Source organism: Oncorhynchus tshawytscha, linkage group LG12 (genome assembly GCF_018296145.1).
Source record: "Oncorhynchus tshawytscha isolate Ot180627B linkage group LG12, Otsh_v2.0, whole genome shotgun sequence".
Classification (NCBI taxonomy): domain Eukaryota; kingdom Metazoa; phylum Chordata; class Actinopteri; order Salmoniformes; family Salmonidae; genus Oncorhynchus; species Oncorhynchus tshawytscha.
This window is the reverse complement of record NC_056440.1, coordinates 21,818,616-21,834,119: the sequence shown is the minus strand read 5'-3', so window position 1 is coordinate 21,834,119 and position 15,504 is coordinate 21,818,616. Positions and strand designations below refer to the sequence as shown.

Below are 15,504 nucleotides of genomic sequence, written 5' to 3'. Positions count from 1 at the left end.
GTGCTCTGGTCAGATGAAACCAAAGTTGAACTTTTTGGCAACAATGCAAAACGTTATGTTTGGCGTAAAAGCAACACAGCTCATCACCCTGAACACACCATCCCCACTGTCAAACATGGTGGTGGAAGCATCATGGTTTGGGCCTGCTTTTCTTCAGCAGGGACAGGGAAGATGGTTAAAATTGATGGGAAGATGGATGGAGCCAAAAACAGGACCATTCTGGAAGAAAACCTGATGGAGTCTGCAAAAGACCTGAGACTGGGACGGAGATTTGTCTTCCAACAAGACAATGATCCAAAACATAAAGCAAAATCTACAATGGAATGGTTCAAAAATAAACATATCCAGGTGTTAGAATGGCCAAGTCAAAGTCCAGACCTGAATCCAATCGAGAATCTGTGGAAAGAACTGAAAACTGCTGTTCACAAATGCTCTCCATCCAACCTCACTGAGCTCGAGCTGTTTTGCAAGGAGGAATGGGAAAACATTTCAGTCTCTCGATGTGCAAAACTGATAGAGACATACCCCAAGCGACTTACAGCTGTAATCGCAGCAAAAGGTGGTGCTACAAAGTATTAACTTAAGGGGGCTGAATAATTTTGCACGCCCAATTTTTCAGTTTTTGTTTTGTTAAAAAAGTTTGAAATATCCAATAAATGTCGTTCCACTTCATGATTGTGTCCCACTTGTTGTTGATTCTTCACAAAAAAATACTGTTTTATATTTTTATGGTTGAAGCCTGAAATGTGGCAAAAGGTCGCAAAGTTCAAGGGGGCCGAATACTTTCGCAAGGCACTGTATTTATTACATCCGATTTTTAATTATTAAAGTGACTAGAGATGAGTCAGTATGTTGGCAGCAGCCACTCAATGTTAGCGATGGCTGTTTAACAGTCTGATGGCCTTGAGATAGAAGCTGTTATTCAGTCTCTCGGTCCCTGCTTTGATGCACCTGTACTGACCTTGCCTTCTGGATGATAGCGGGGTGAACAGGCAGTGGCTCGGGTGGTTGTTGTCCTTGATGACCTTTTTGGCCTTCCTGTGACATCGAGTGGTGTAGGTGTCCTGGAGGGCAGGTAGGTTGTCCCTGGTGATGTGTTGTGCAGACCTCACTACCCTCTGGAGAGCCTTACGGTTGTGGGCGGAGCAGTTGCTGTACCAGGCGGTGATACAGCCCGACAGATGCTCTCGATTGTGTATCTGTAAAAGTTTGTGTGTTTTTGGTGACAAGCCAAATTTCTTCAGCCTCCTGAGGTTGAAGATGTGCTGCTGCGCCTTCTTCACCAGGCTGTCTATGTGAGTGGACCATTTCAGTTTGTCCGTGATGTGTATGCCGAGGAACTTAAAACTTTCCACCTTCTCCACTACTGTCCCGTCGATGTAGATAGAGGGATGCTCCCTCTGCTCTTTCCTGAAGTCCACGATCATCTCCTTTGTTTTGTTGAGTGTGGGGTTATTTTCCTGACACCACACTCCGAGGACCCTCACCTCCTCCCTGTAGGCCGCCTCGTTGTTGTTGGTAATCAAGCCTACCACTGTAGTGTCGTCTGCAAACTTTATGATTGAGTTGGAGGCGTGCATGGCCACACAGTCATGGGTGAACAGGGAGTACAGGAGAGAGCTGAGAACGCACCCTTGTGGGGTCCCAGTGTTGAGGATCAGCGGGGTGGAGATGTTGTTTCCTACCCTCACCACCTGGGGGTGACGCGTCAGGAAGTCCATGACAGAGTTACACAGGGCGGGGTCGAGACCCAGGGTCTCGAGCTTAATGACGAGTTTGGAGGGTACTATGGTGTTAAATGCTGAGCTGTAATCAATGAACAGCATTCTACATAGGTATTCCTCTTGGCCAGATGGGTTAAGGCAGTGGGATGGCGATTGCGTCGTCTGTGGACCTACTGGGGCGGTAAGCAAATTGGAGTGAGTCTAGGGTGTCAGGTAGGGTGGAGGTGATATGGTCCTTGACTAGTCTCTCAAAGCACTTCATGATGATGGAAGTGAGTTCTATGGGGCGATAGTCATTTAGCTCAGTTACCTTAGCTTTCTTGGGAACAGAAACGATGGTGGCCCTCTTGAAGCATGTGGGAACTGCAGGCTGGGATAAAGATTGATTGAATATGTCTGTAAACACACCAGCCAGCTGGTCTGCGCATGCTCTGAGGACGCGGCTAGGGATGCCGTCTGGGCCGGCAGCCTTGCGAGGGTTAATGATTTACTCACGTTGGCTGCAGTGAAGGAGAGTCCGCAGGTTTTGGTAGCGGGCCGTGTTGGTGGCAAAGAAGTTGTTTGGTTTGTCTGGGAGCAAGACATCGTGGTCCGCGACAGGGCTGGTTTTCTTTTTATAGTCTGTGATTGACTGTAGACCATGCCACATACCACTTGTGTCTGAGCCGTTGAATTACGATTCTACTTTGTCTCTATACTGACGATTAGGTTGTTTGATTGCCTTGCGGCAGGAATAGCTACACTGTTTGTATTCAGTCATGTTTCCGGTCGACCTTGCCCTGATTTAAAGCCGTGGTGCTTTCCGTTTTGCGCGAATGCTGCCATGAATCCACGGTTTCTGCTTGGGGAAGGTTTTAATAGTCACTGTGGGTACAACATCACCGATGCACTTGCTAATAAACTCGCTCACCGAATCAGCGTATTCATCAATGTTGTTGTCCGACGCTATGCGGAACATATCCCAGTCCACGTGATCGAAGCAATCTAGAAGCGTAGGATCTGATTGGGCGGACCAGCGTTGAACAGACCTGAGCACGGGTGTTTCCTGTTTTAGTTTCTGTCTATAGGGTGGGAGCAACAAAATGGAGGCGTGGTCAGATTTTCCGAAAGGAGGGCGGGGGAGGGCTTTGTATGCGTTGTGGAAGTTAGAATAACAATGATCCAGGGTTTTGCCAGCCTGGGTCGCGCATTCGATATGCTACAATAAATGCAGCCTCAGGATATGTGGTTTCTAGTTTACATAGAGTCCAATGAAGTTATTTCAGGGCTGTCGATGTGTCTGCTTGGAGGGGATATATACGACTGTGATTATGATCGAAGACAATTCTCTTGGTAGATAATGCGGTCAGCATTTGATTGTAAGAAATTCTAGGTCTGGTGAACAAAAGGACTTGAGTTCCTGTATGTTGTTATGATCACACCACTACTCGTTAATCATAAGGCATACACCCCCGCCCTTCTTCTTACCAGAGTGATGTTTGTTTCTGTCGGCACGATGCGTGAAGAAATCAGGTGGCTGTACCGACTCTTATAATGTATCCCGAATGAGCCATATTTCTGTGAAACAAAAAACGTTACAATCTCTGATGTCTTTCTGGAAGGCAACCCTTGTTCGGATTTCATCTACCTTGTTGTCAAGAGACTGGACATTGGTGAGTAGTATACTTGGGAGCGGTGCCCGATGTGCCCGTCTACGGAGCCTGACCCGAAGACCGCTCCATCTGCCCCTTCTGCAGTGCCGTTGATTTGCGTCGCCGGCTGGGATCCGATCCATTGTCCTGGGTGGTGGACCAAACAGAGGATCCGCTTCGGGAAAGTCGTATTCCTGGTTGTAATGTTGGTGAGTTGACGTTGAACTTATATCCAATAGTTCCTCCCGGCTGTATGTAATAAAACTTAAGATTTCCTGGGGTAACAGTGTAAGAAATAATACATAAAAAAACGAAATACTGCATAGTTTCCTAGGAATGCGAAGCGAGGCGGCCATCTCTGTTGGCACCGACACAAATAAAGAATCAGGCCTTCATGGACGAATTGCTGCAAATAAACCACTACTAAAGGGCACCAATAAGAAGAATAGACTTGCGTGGGTCAAGAAACATGAGCAATGGACATTAGACTGGTGTAAATCTGCCCTTTGGTCTGATGAGTCCAAATCTGAGATTTTCGGTTCCAACCGCAGTGTCTTTATGAGACGCAGAGTAGGTGAAACAATTATCTCCACATGTGTAGTTCCCACATGAAGCATGGAGGGGGTGTGGGGGTGCTTTGCTGGTTACACTGTCTGAGATGTATATTTAGAATTCAAGGCAACATTAAGCTGGTGACACTGTCAGTGATTTCTTTAGAATTCAAGGCACACTTAACCAGCATGGCTACCACAGCATTCTGCAGTGATAGCCCAAACCAGATGGGATGGTGTATCATTTGTTTTTCAACAGGACAATGATCCAACACACCTCCAGGCTGTGTAAGGGCTATTGTACCAATAAGGAGAGTGATGGAGTGCTGCATCAGATGACCTGGCCTCCACAATCATCGGACCTCAACCCAATTCAGATGGTTTAGGATGAGTTGGACCGCAGAGTGAAGGAAAAGCAGCCAACAAGTGTTCAGCATATGTGGGAACTCCTTCAAGACTGTTGGAAAAGCATTCCTCGTGAAGCTGGTTGAGAGAATACCAAAAGTGTGCAAAGCTGTCTTCAAGGCAAAGGGGGGCTCCTTTGAAGAATCTAAAAACTATATTACATATATTGATTTGTGTAACACTTTATTTTGGTTACTACATCATTCCATATGTGTTATTTCATAGTTTTGATGTCTTCACTATTATTCTACAATAAAGAAAAAAAACTTGAATGAGTAGGTGTGTTCAAACCTTTGACTGGTACTGCTAATTGCACTACAATTGCTAATTATAATTGTATATACATTGCAATACAATGACATATCACATTTATGTAAATAGGCCTAGTCATTGTATTGTAATTAGAAACAAACATGCATCTATATATACTATGTATATGGTATCCACCCTGTTATGTGCATATGCCTAACAGGGTGGAACCTAACAGAGTGTAAATTTGGAGGCTAAATTAGCTATAGTGATCTAGATTGAGCTAGCATGACATCAAGATCCTGTGAGTGATCAAGATCCAGCTAGGATAATGGTGAACACTTTAAGTGAATTTTTACTTTTCTGCCTAACATATTTTTTTATTATTACATTTGATAACAGGGTAGCCTAGTGGTTAGAGCGTTAGAGCGTTGGACTAGTCACCGGAAGGAACAGGCAGTTAACCCACTGTTCCTAGGCCGTCATTGAAAATAAGAATTTGTTCTTAACTGACTTGCCTAGTTAAATAAAGGTAAAATAAAAAATATAAAAAATAAAACATGTTCCCCTAATGTAGCCTAACAGGGTGGACATTTAAGATTGAAATATACTAACATCATGAAACATTAAAATAGAAATAAAATTAAGTGTTGATAGTTACTTAGCTTTGCACTGTTTTCCTGCCAAAATAATGATTGACACTTCCTGAACATGATGTCATTGGGACTGTTTTTAAAAGTGGTATTACTACACACTAACAGGGTGGAAAGTGGAATCAGAGACACACAGAAAAATTATATATTTGTAAAGTATTGATGACAGATATTTTAAGTAGGACTATAAAATCATGAATAAACATTTTGAATATTTAATGGCTCATATTTATATGAGCACCTGCCTATAATAGCACCTGCCTACATCCACAAAAAAACAAAATGGTCAAAATGCATAAAATTCCCCTTCAGATCCATATCTTTGTGTTTTATGTTAAAGAACACCTAACTTTATATTTTAAGCCTTTTGGAAATCACTTTTTACACAATAAACAAGAAAAGGCACCACATAACAGGAAGGACCTGGTTCACATGGGCCAGTGGTGGGCAAAGCTGATGGCTGAAAACCGTAGGGAGAAGTCAGAATGGCGCCTGGAGATTGAGAACTATGTTTGGCCTAGGAGGACAAAAAACAAATATATGAAGTGTTTTTTTTATTGTTATACAATTTTTTATTGGCAACACTACAACGACATTTATATTTTGACGACGTAGTTTCAGTGAATGTGCTTCCAATGTAAAATGAGGCAGGCAGACTTACAGACACCTATGAAGGGCCTTTTGTAATAACAACATGGCAGCATTCTCTAGAGGCAGAGCCCGGTGGAAACGAACCAACTGCATTCATTTTTTAATTTTTTTTTACGAGAAACTTGACAGAGATGGAGTTTGTTGCCATATTGCTAGCTAGTGACAAACGGACAGATTATGAGAAATGGATTTCGAATTAATCTCTCAAACAGCGTTTTATTTTTCTATAGTGCTAACCAATGCCCTGCAAGCTAGCTGTCAGTGTGCCCAGTACCTCGGAATAGTTGAGGTACTTGGCAAGCTGTCAGTGTCAAATATTCCAAATAATGAGTGTCTTTGGTAGAATAACATGCTCTTTTCAAATGCCCTTCATTATGCACTTGTCAGCTTGGTTTCTAGATAAGTAACCTCGTGTCCATTCTAAGTAACGTATGTGTTTATGGTGTCAGCATTGACCAATAGAGATCGAATGTCAAGGCATTTGGTTTGTTACAGGGAAATTTGACTATGATCTCTTCGTTATTGGAGGTGGGTCTGGCTTGTTCCAAAGAAGGTGGTGTCTCAATCCCATGATTAAATCATTAGTATTACAAGACGACGTTATTAACTAGTAGGGACTTCACTGTTTGTTCGTGAGGATAGTATACAATCATATGCACCCCAGATGGTTTGTTACCAGGAGGTCTGGCTCTGTGTAAAGGTTTTATATAGGATAATGTCTAATCTAATGTGTTAATGCAGCTTTACTGACCATGAAGATTGACCAAAACATTCTGTCCTTTGTTTTCATCGGCTCAGGTAGGACAGAACATTGCTGTGGTAGATTATGTGGAGCCTTCAGTTAAAGGTAAGACAAATGTACTCATACTGACTGTACATTCCACCAAAAACAGCTTGACTTGAACTGTTGACTTGAAGCATTTCGCCTTGCTTGTCTCGGAGTAAACAAACTATGTTGTGAACAATCTGCATTAATATAAACGTTTAAAGATATATCATGCTACCCTTCCAGGTACTAAGTGGGGCATTGGTGGCACGTGTGTGACTGTGGGCTGCATTCCCAAGAAGCTCATGCACCAGGCTGCTTTGCTGGGCACAGCTGTGAAAGACGCCCAGAAGTATGGCTGGCAAATCCCCAGGCCCATCTCCCACGACTGGTACATCTCAATAATTGGGGAAAAGATCAGAATTGGGCTACCTGTGAAAACACATGCGGTATGGCATAGATTCTGTTGTATAACTTAAACAGGGATTTTACACACGCATACTCGCAGTTTTCAGTAATTTTGTTATGACAACTGCCTCAAGTTTCCGGCCTAGTAGACCTGTTGGTACACAGAGGTTACAGCGCTATGATGAATTGTCCATGATTGCATGCAGTGCTCTGACTGAATGGCTGCAGGGCTAACAGGTGTTGCTCTGCCTCTGTGCCCACACTCTCACAGCAGATGTTCACATTGTGCAACCGAATCTCATATTTAATAGATGCAGTTTCATAGAAAATGGCTTCACATCTCTCCTCCCAAACTTTGTCTTCACTCTCATATGTAATTGTTTTTGCTAGAAAACTGCTTTAACAGTGTAGCTGTGCAGTACTTCTCCTTTTTCAGATAAACCCAATGTTTGCACAAGATCTCTCACAAGTTCTCCTGTGGTGTTTGCATGGTGTCACCATGTTCTTTTCTTTGACAGGAATGTGAAGTATCTGAACATTAAAGGAAGTCTGGTGGATGAGCACACAGTCAAAGGGTTAACCAGGACAGGAAAAGAGGTAATACCACACTACTAGTCAAAAGTTTGGACACACCTACTCATTCAAGGGTTTTTCTTTATTTGTACTATTTTTCTACATTGTAGAATAATAGTGAAGACATTAAAGCTATGACATAACACATATGGAATCATGTAGTAACCTTGATGACAGCTTTGCACACTTGGCATTCTCTCAACCAGCTCAAACCAGAAGGCGTATCACTGCAGAATGCTGTGGTAGCCATGCTGGTGACGTGTGCCTTGAATTCTAAATACATCTGTGTCACCAGCAAAACACCATCACACGTTCTCCATGCTTCACATGGGAACCACACCTGCAGCGATAATCCGTTCACCTACTCTGCGTCTCACAAAGACACGGCAGTTGGAACCAATAATCTCATTTGGACTCATCAGATCAAAGGACAGATTTCCAACTGTCCAACTGCTCGCGTTTGTTGGCCAAAGCAAGTCTATTCTTCTTATTGGTGTCCTTTAGCAGTGGTTTCTTTGCAGCAATTCGACCATGAAGGCCTGATTCACACAGTCTCCTCTGAACAGTTGATGTTGAGATGTGTCTGTTACTTGAACTCTGTGAAGCATTTATTTGGGCTGCAATTTCTGAGGCTGGTAACTCTAATGAACTTATCCTCTGCAGCAGAGGTAACTCTGGTTCTTCCTTTCCTGTGGTGGTCCTCATGAGAGACAGTTTCATCATAGCACTTAATGGTTTTTGCGACTGCTCTTGAAGAAACTTTGTCTTTTACCAAATAGGGCTATCTTCTGTATACCACCCCTACCTTGTCACAACACAACTGATTGGCTCAAAGCATTAAGAAGGAAAGAAATTCCACTATTTAACTTTTTAACATGGCACATCTGTTAATTGAAATTAATTCCAGGTGACTACCTCATGAAGCTGGTTGAGAGAATGCAAAGTGTGTGCGAAGCTGTCAAGGCAAAGGGTTACTACTTTGAAAAATCTCTCATCTCAAATATATTTTGATTTATTTAACATTTTTTTGGTTACTACATGATTCCATATGTGTTATTTCATAGTTTTGATGTCTTCACTATTATTCTACAATATACAAATAGAGAAAAACCCTTGAATAAGTAGGTGTGTCCAAAATTTTGACTGGTACTGTATTTCAAACTGGGAGTTAAACTGGGAGTTAATGACAAAAAATGTAAATGTTCACCATATTATTATTTTTATTTAAGGACATAATTTAAACACTGTGGTATTCGTATTTTCCTATTGAAGTCATTATAATTTCTCTCCCCCTTGTCTGGCAGATGACACTGACTGCCAAGGACATTGTGATTGCAGCTGGAGGGCGGCAAAGTACCTCACACATGTAAGTATTAACCTTTACCTCTCTCCATCCTCTCTTTCTACTCCCTCACCTCCAACTCTCCTCTCTCTCTCTCTCTGTCCCTCTCTCTGTACCCCCCTTCTCCCTCTGTATGTGTCCTTGCCCAGTAGACAGGGGGAGATATGTCTCCTTCATTGATCCTCCCAGCTGCTGATAACACCACAGTGGATCTGGAGCTTTTGATGGGATGGTGGTGGACAAAACATGGCTCTCTCTGGGTGGAGGAGGGAGGCTGTCTGGGTCTGCGTCTCAAATGGCACCCTACCTGTTCCCTATTCAATACATAGGGTATCATTTGGGATACACTCTGGGACTGCGGCCTCTCATAGGCCTCCCTCCCTGTGGTGTATCACAGGCTGTGACTTACTGTCTGTTAATAACAGACTAACAAAGAACAAAGCCAACCTTCCCCTCCTAATCGTTTGCTAGGAGCTGTATTGACAATATGAATCAAACAGTGTTTGTCGTGTTTACCTGTTGTTTCTACTTCCTGTGTTGTAGATCCACGGAGCAATCCAGCACGGCATCACTAGTGATGTTATCTTCTGGCTGAAAGAGTCCCCTGCCAAGACGTGAATGGTACATGTGGTGAAACACAGACACACAAACCATACAATGCTGTGCCATGTACACAGACAACTCTGTCATAATGATCCATCCAGGACACAGCGTGTTCTACTATAGGACGTTTTAAATGTTCCTGTCACTCACTCCTCCTGACTCAGATTAGCTGTGCGTGTGTGTGTTCAGCAAAAGTCGGGACACACACATCTCCAATCCAGCCATTTAAATCCTGTCATCGCCTGTCTAATTGGTCTCTCCACACCATTTCCACTTGGCACAAAATGGAGGTTGAGTGTAATGTTTGTTAGTGTGGCTGTAATTTAACCATACATGGTGCGAACAGTGAAGAGTTATCTTGGTCACCTACTCATTGATAATCCTTGCTATTATAAATATAATCTACAATAGATTTCCGTCATTTTTCTATCGCAACAACCTATTTGTTACCCCTCTCCAGTTTAGTCGGGGAAATTGTATTTTTCTTGTCAAACTAGGCTGCTGTTCTAACATTCTACCACTAGAGGGCAATATGAACTCATCTTCAAAACAAGCCAGACGGTGGTCTCTATGTATGTTTTCCCTGCACTGTCCTTCCCTCTTTTCAGCATGTCTCCTAAGCAATTTTCACAAATATTTGCTCACAGCTTTTTATGTAGCTTTCAAGTGAGTTGCCCCAGAAAGAGCACTTCAATTCAGGAAACCTTTTGTGAGTGGGACTGTTTGGTGTAGTGGAGTGGTTAGGCAGGGGCCTGTTAGTGTAGTCCTCTCTGCCCCTCAGGCTACTAGGGGTTAGCATTAGCAGGTCCTCCCGTGGCTCTCCTCAGACCTATCTCTCCCTGCCTAGGAGGAGCTGTTGTTGAGGAGCTGCTTTGCTCTGTGGAGGGAGCTGAGCTATCAGCTCAGCAGGTGGGGTCTGAGAGGGTGTTTGGGTTGATCAGCTGGTGGAGGTAGTGGATGGCTCCAGGTGAGTGGTGCCTTTAGAAGGACCGGAGTACACAGCCACGCTCACAAACACGATAGATGGGAAGTGTAGACATGAGTATAAGAAGTTTTATGCTGACTTTTATTGCAGTATATAATGCACTGTATTTCCTTAACTTTTTAATTCTATATTTATTTAAATCAATTCCAGTGCTAAAGGGTAGTGAACCAGGCTTGAAATGTGCTATACTTTCTCATTCTCTAGATCAGTGGTTCTCAAACTTGTTATAGTCCCGTACCCCTTCAAACATTCAACCTCCAGCTGCGTACCCTATACGATACATTTATTAAACATAAGAATGAGTGAGTTTCTGTTACAACCCGGGTAGTGAGAAGTGACAAAGAGCTCTTATAGGACCAGGGCACAAATAATAATAATAATCTATCATTTTGCTCTTTATTTAGCCATCTTGCATATAACTTTATTTGTTCATCGTAAATTGTGACCACAGGTTAATGAGAAGTGTGTGCTTGAAAGGATGCATACACCTGTAATGTTGGGTTGTATTGGAGAGAGTCTCAGTCTTAAATCGTTTTCCACACACAGTATGTGCCTGTGTTTAGTCTTCATGCTAGTGAGGGCTGAGAATTCACTCTCACATAGGTACGTGGTTGCAAAGGGCATCAGTGTCTTAACAGCGCGATTTGCTAAGGCAGGATACTCTGAGCGCAACCCAATCCAGAAATCTGGCAGTGGCTTCTGATTTAAATACAATTTTCACAGAACCGCTTGTTGCAATTTGATGACACACTTTTTCAGATATCGGTAAATGGACTGGATGCATGGCATGAAAGGATAACGAATGCAGTTGTTTGTGTCATCCGTTTCGGGAAAGAAATTCCGCACCCAGCTCACTCAGGTGCTTCGCTGTATCACATTTGACATTGTCCGTAAACTTGAGTTCATTTGCACACAAATGAATGGAAAGACCTGTGTGTTGTCCTTGTTAATGCAGACAGAGAAGAGCTCCAACTTCTTAATCAGCCTCAATTTTGTCCTGCACATTGAATATAGTTGTGGAGAGTCCCTGTAATCCTAGGTTCAGATCATTCAGGTGAGAAAAAGCATCACCCAGATAGGCCAGTCATGTGAGAAACTCGTCATCATGCAGGCAGTCAGACAAGTGGAAATGATGGTCAGTAAAGGAAACTTTAAGCTTGTCTCTCAATAAAAAAAACATGTCAATACTTTGCCCCTTGATAACCAGAGCACTTCTGTATGTTGTAAAAGTGTTACATGGTCGCTGCCCATATCACTGCATAGTGCAGAAAATACATGAGAGTTCAGGGGCCTTGCTTTAACAAAGTTAACCATTTTCACTGTAGTGGCCAAAACGTCTTTCAAGCTGTCAGGCATTCCATTGGCAGCACTGCAGGATCCACCGAGAGGCTCTTGCTGCCAAGTGGAATCGGGAGCAACTGCTTGCACACGCGTTACCACTCCACTATGTTTCCCTGTCATGGCTTTTGTGCCATCCGTACAGATATCAACACATCTTGACCACAAGTCCATTTGATGTCACAAAGCTGTCTAGTATTTAAATATATAATCTTGTGTTGTCCTGGTTTCCAGTGGTTTGCAATAGAGGATGTCTTCCTTAATTGACCCCCCATAAACGTAACGGACATATACCTGGAGCTGTGCCAGGTTCGCCAAGTCTGTTGACTCATCCAGCTGTAACGCATATAATTCACTAGTTTGTATGCGAAGCAGTAATTGTTTCCAAACATCTCCTGCCATGTCGTGAAGCCGTGTTGTTTGATGAAGGCATTGTCTGTATAGTTGTTTTGGCCTTTTCCCCCAGCATTGACCCAGCCATATCCGCGGCAGCAGGAAGAATTAAGTCCTCCACAATAGTATTTGGCTTGGCTGTCCTAGCCACTCGGTAGCTCATGTAACGGATGTGAAATGGCTAGCTAGTTTGCGGTGTTCGCGCTAAATAACGTTTCAATCGGTGACGTCACTTGCTCTGAGACCTTGAAGTAGTAGTTCCCCTTGCTCTGCAAGGGCCGCGGCTTTTGTGGAGCGATGGGTAACGATGCCTCGTGGGTGACTGTTGTTGATGTGTGCAGAGGGTCCCTGGTTCGCGCCCGGGTGTGGGCAAGGGGACGGTCTAAAGTTATACTGTTATACTCACAATATAAGACGCTTGTAGCACCTTGTTATTAATGTTGTCTTACTTCTCGCTAAAAAAAAGCCCTCCTGTGACTTATTTTTCAAATTAGCATGTTTTGTTTCTAAATGTCTGCGCAAGAGTGATGGTTTCATCGAGTTATATGAGAGTACTTTTGCACATATAATACAGTGGCTGAGAAAAGGCACTACTCCCAATATACAGTGGGGCAAAAAAGTATTTAGTCAGCCACCAATTGTGCAAGTTCTCCCACTTAAAAAGATGAGAGGCCTGTAATTTTCATCATAGGTACACTTCAACTATGACAGACAAAATTAGAAAATCACATTGTAGGATTTTTAATGAATTTATTTGCAAATATTTTTTTTCTCATTTTGTCTGTCATAGTTGAAGTGTACCTATGATGAAAATTACAGGCCTCTCATCTTTTTAAGTGGGAGAACTTGCACAATTGGTGGCTGACAATACTTTTTTCCCCCACTGTAAGTGAACCCCAAATCAATGTAGTTTTCATCATATTTGCGCCTCTTCGATGGTCCAACGTGTGCAGTCTGTTGTTCAGTGCTTTCCCAGGTAAGGGTGCAGTAGCTCTTCGGCTGTATCAGATTCACAACTGTCAGTGTCCATGCTAGCTGGACTAACAACAAATGTAGAATTACTAGCATTGGATGTGCTCATGGAAGCAGAACAACTTGTGTCGTCGACAGGTGCAGGTGTAGTACTGCTGGTAGTAGCAGTACTATCTGTAGAGCTGGTATGTCTCTCTGGACGCGGGCCTTAGTTTCTTTTAACCCTTTTATCCATTTTCGCGCAAACGGAATTTGTAGCAGCTACATAAGGACTGTTAGTAGAATTCTTGTGAGAGAATAACAATTAATATAATTGGATGTTCATTATTTGACCTGGCTACCTGTATTTGACATTGTGTTGTTATTTTGCTGAACACTAGATGGTTTAATTTTATTACAGGCAGTGAAACAAGGCTACTCAGGCGAGCAAAAAACACCACCCCGTTGGAAAATATAAATTTACTTTATATTATTTTAATTTTTTTTGAGAGCGTTTGAAAATGTAAAGCCATGGGGGAAAAAAAAAAAAAAAATGTTTTAATGTGAATCACAATTTTATTTGGCGCACCCCCGATGGCATTGCGCGTATCCCAGTTTGGGAATACCTGCTCTAGAGAATAGCTGAGCCTGGGATGAAAAGAAGCAACATCAAAAGGAGACAGTGAGACAATTGTAACACACAATCTTTTCTCTCTGTAGTCACAACCGTGTTAGGGAGTTGAGTTCTCATCCTATATCTTTCCTTTTGAATTCAGATAAAGTCCACTGCCTGTAGAACTCTCCCCTCTAAGGAACACTTGTGAAAGAGCACTGTTATTGTGGCGAACATAGGAGACACCGAAGGAGAACAGATTGACTTATCTCTTGTCTGGACTGCTGAAGGTTGGCCCAAGGTTATGAGAGTGAGAGAGTGAGCTTGTGGCAAATTCTTAACTATCACAGTCAGACATACTCCAACAGTCATTGACGTGGCTTTGGATCAGGATGTAGCCTATGGAAGCCCTGAGTTTGATTGTGTTATCTTTGTTGTTTGAAAGGCTGCTCCTAGTACTTCCCGTCCTCCAAGGGATTGGGCAACATTTACTGGGCAGATATCAGTACAGTAAAGTATGTCTTTCCCACTGGAATTTATCCCTCTGTAGTTTTTAGTTACACAATCAGCCCCCCCCTCTGTCTTTCACATCTGGATGCAGTGTTTTTGAGACCCACTTGTGAGTTTGTGCCTCCACCAATGCTTTCAGACACCACCATCCGGATGAGGGATAACAGAACGATCCCAGAGTCTCTCTGAAATACAATATAACCAAGCAGCCAGGGAAAGGAGATGAGAGTGTGGAATCAGCCTAAAGCTCCTGGCCTAATCCCTCCCTAAGCCACCTCACAATGTGCACTAAGTGCAGCTGTGCATTAGGTGGACAGGAGGATCGGGGTACTGACGCTCTTAGCAGTTAGCGCTAGCATGAGTGTGGGGTATGGCTGGGCTTGTGTGTGTGCCCCAGGCACCCTCACCTGCCAGGGCCTGGGCCAGTGTGGAGAGCCATGGATCGGTAGAGGATGGGGCCCTGGCCTCCATGCGGGTGATGGGCGTCACTCAGCGGAGTGATGTGGACTGAGCCATGAACACGGCACACCCCATCCGCAGGGATTAGCCTGAACGCTAGTAGTGAGTGGAGCTCAGGGCTGGATTAGAGGTGTGATTCACCTGGCCCACACACGCACACAGAGACTAGCCCTACCAACTCCGCCACCCCTTTTTGAGTAATAGAACCCCCGAAGTTCGAATAGTACTTTCATCACTTTTAAATTCCTCAGATTCAGACTAAACATTTGTGTCCAGTTTCCCTGTTTTGTTTGGCGCAGTAGTATTCAAGATCATTTGAAGGAAAATGTATGTGCATCATATAGAAAAACACATATACCTGTACTATATAACTTCCAAGAGATATATTTGAAATGAAAACAGCTAAGATGAATGGTTTTTGTTTTTCAGACTTGTGGTTGGTGCCAGCTGTATCCTTTTGACTGCCGATGTGCTTGGTCATGAGTCACTGGTTACACTGTATATTGTCAGAGTGAGTTGGCCCTAATGTTGAAGGCAAAAGGTGGTGAATTGCAGTTCAACTGGTGACCCCTTCTTCCTAGACTGGGATCACCTGTCTATCAATGCCTCTTATGCTCAGGTCCTCAGTTGTCACATCTACTTTAACTAGAGATAGACAAGGTTCCTCTGAGAGCATTTGTGTAGTGTTTTGTTTTCCTG

At 43.2% G+C, this 15,504-nt stretch overlaps 1 pseudogene; it reads left to right on the top strand.

Annotated features, from left to right (window-relative positions):
• The first annotated feature begins 5,661 nt into the window (after positions 1-5,661).
• The window catches only part of LOC112262703, a 29,261-nt pseudogene continuing 19,418 nt past the window's right edge, over positions 5,662-15,504 (top strand).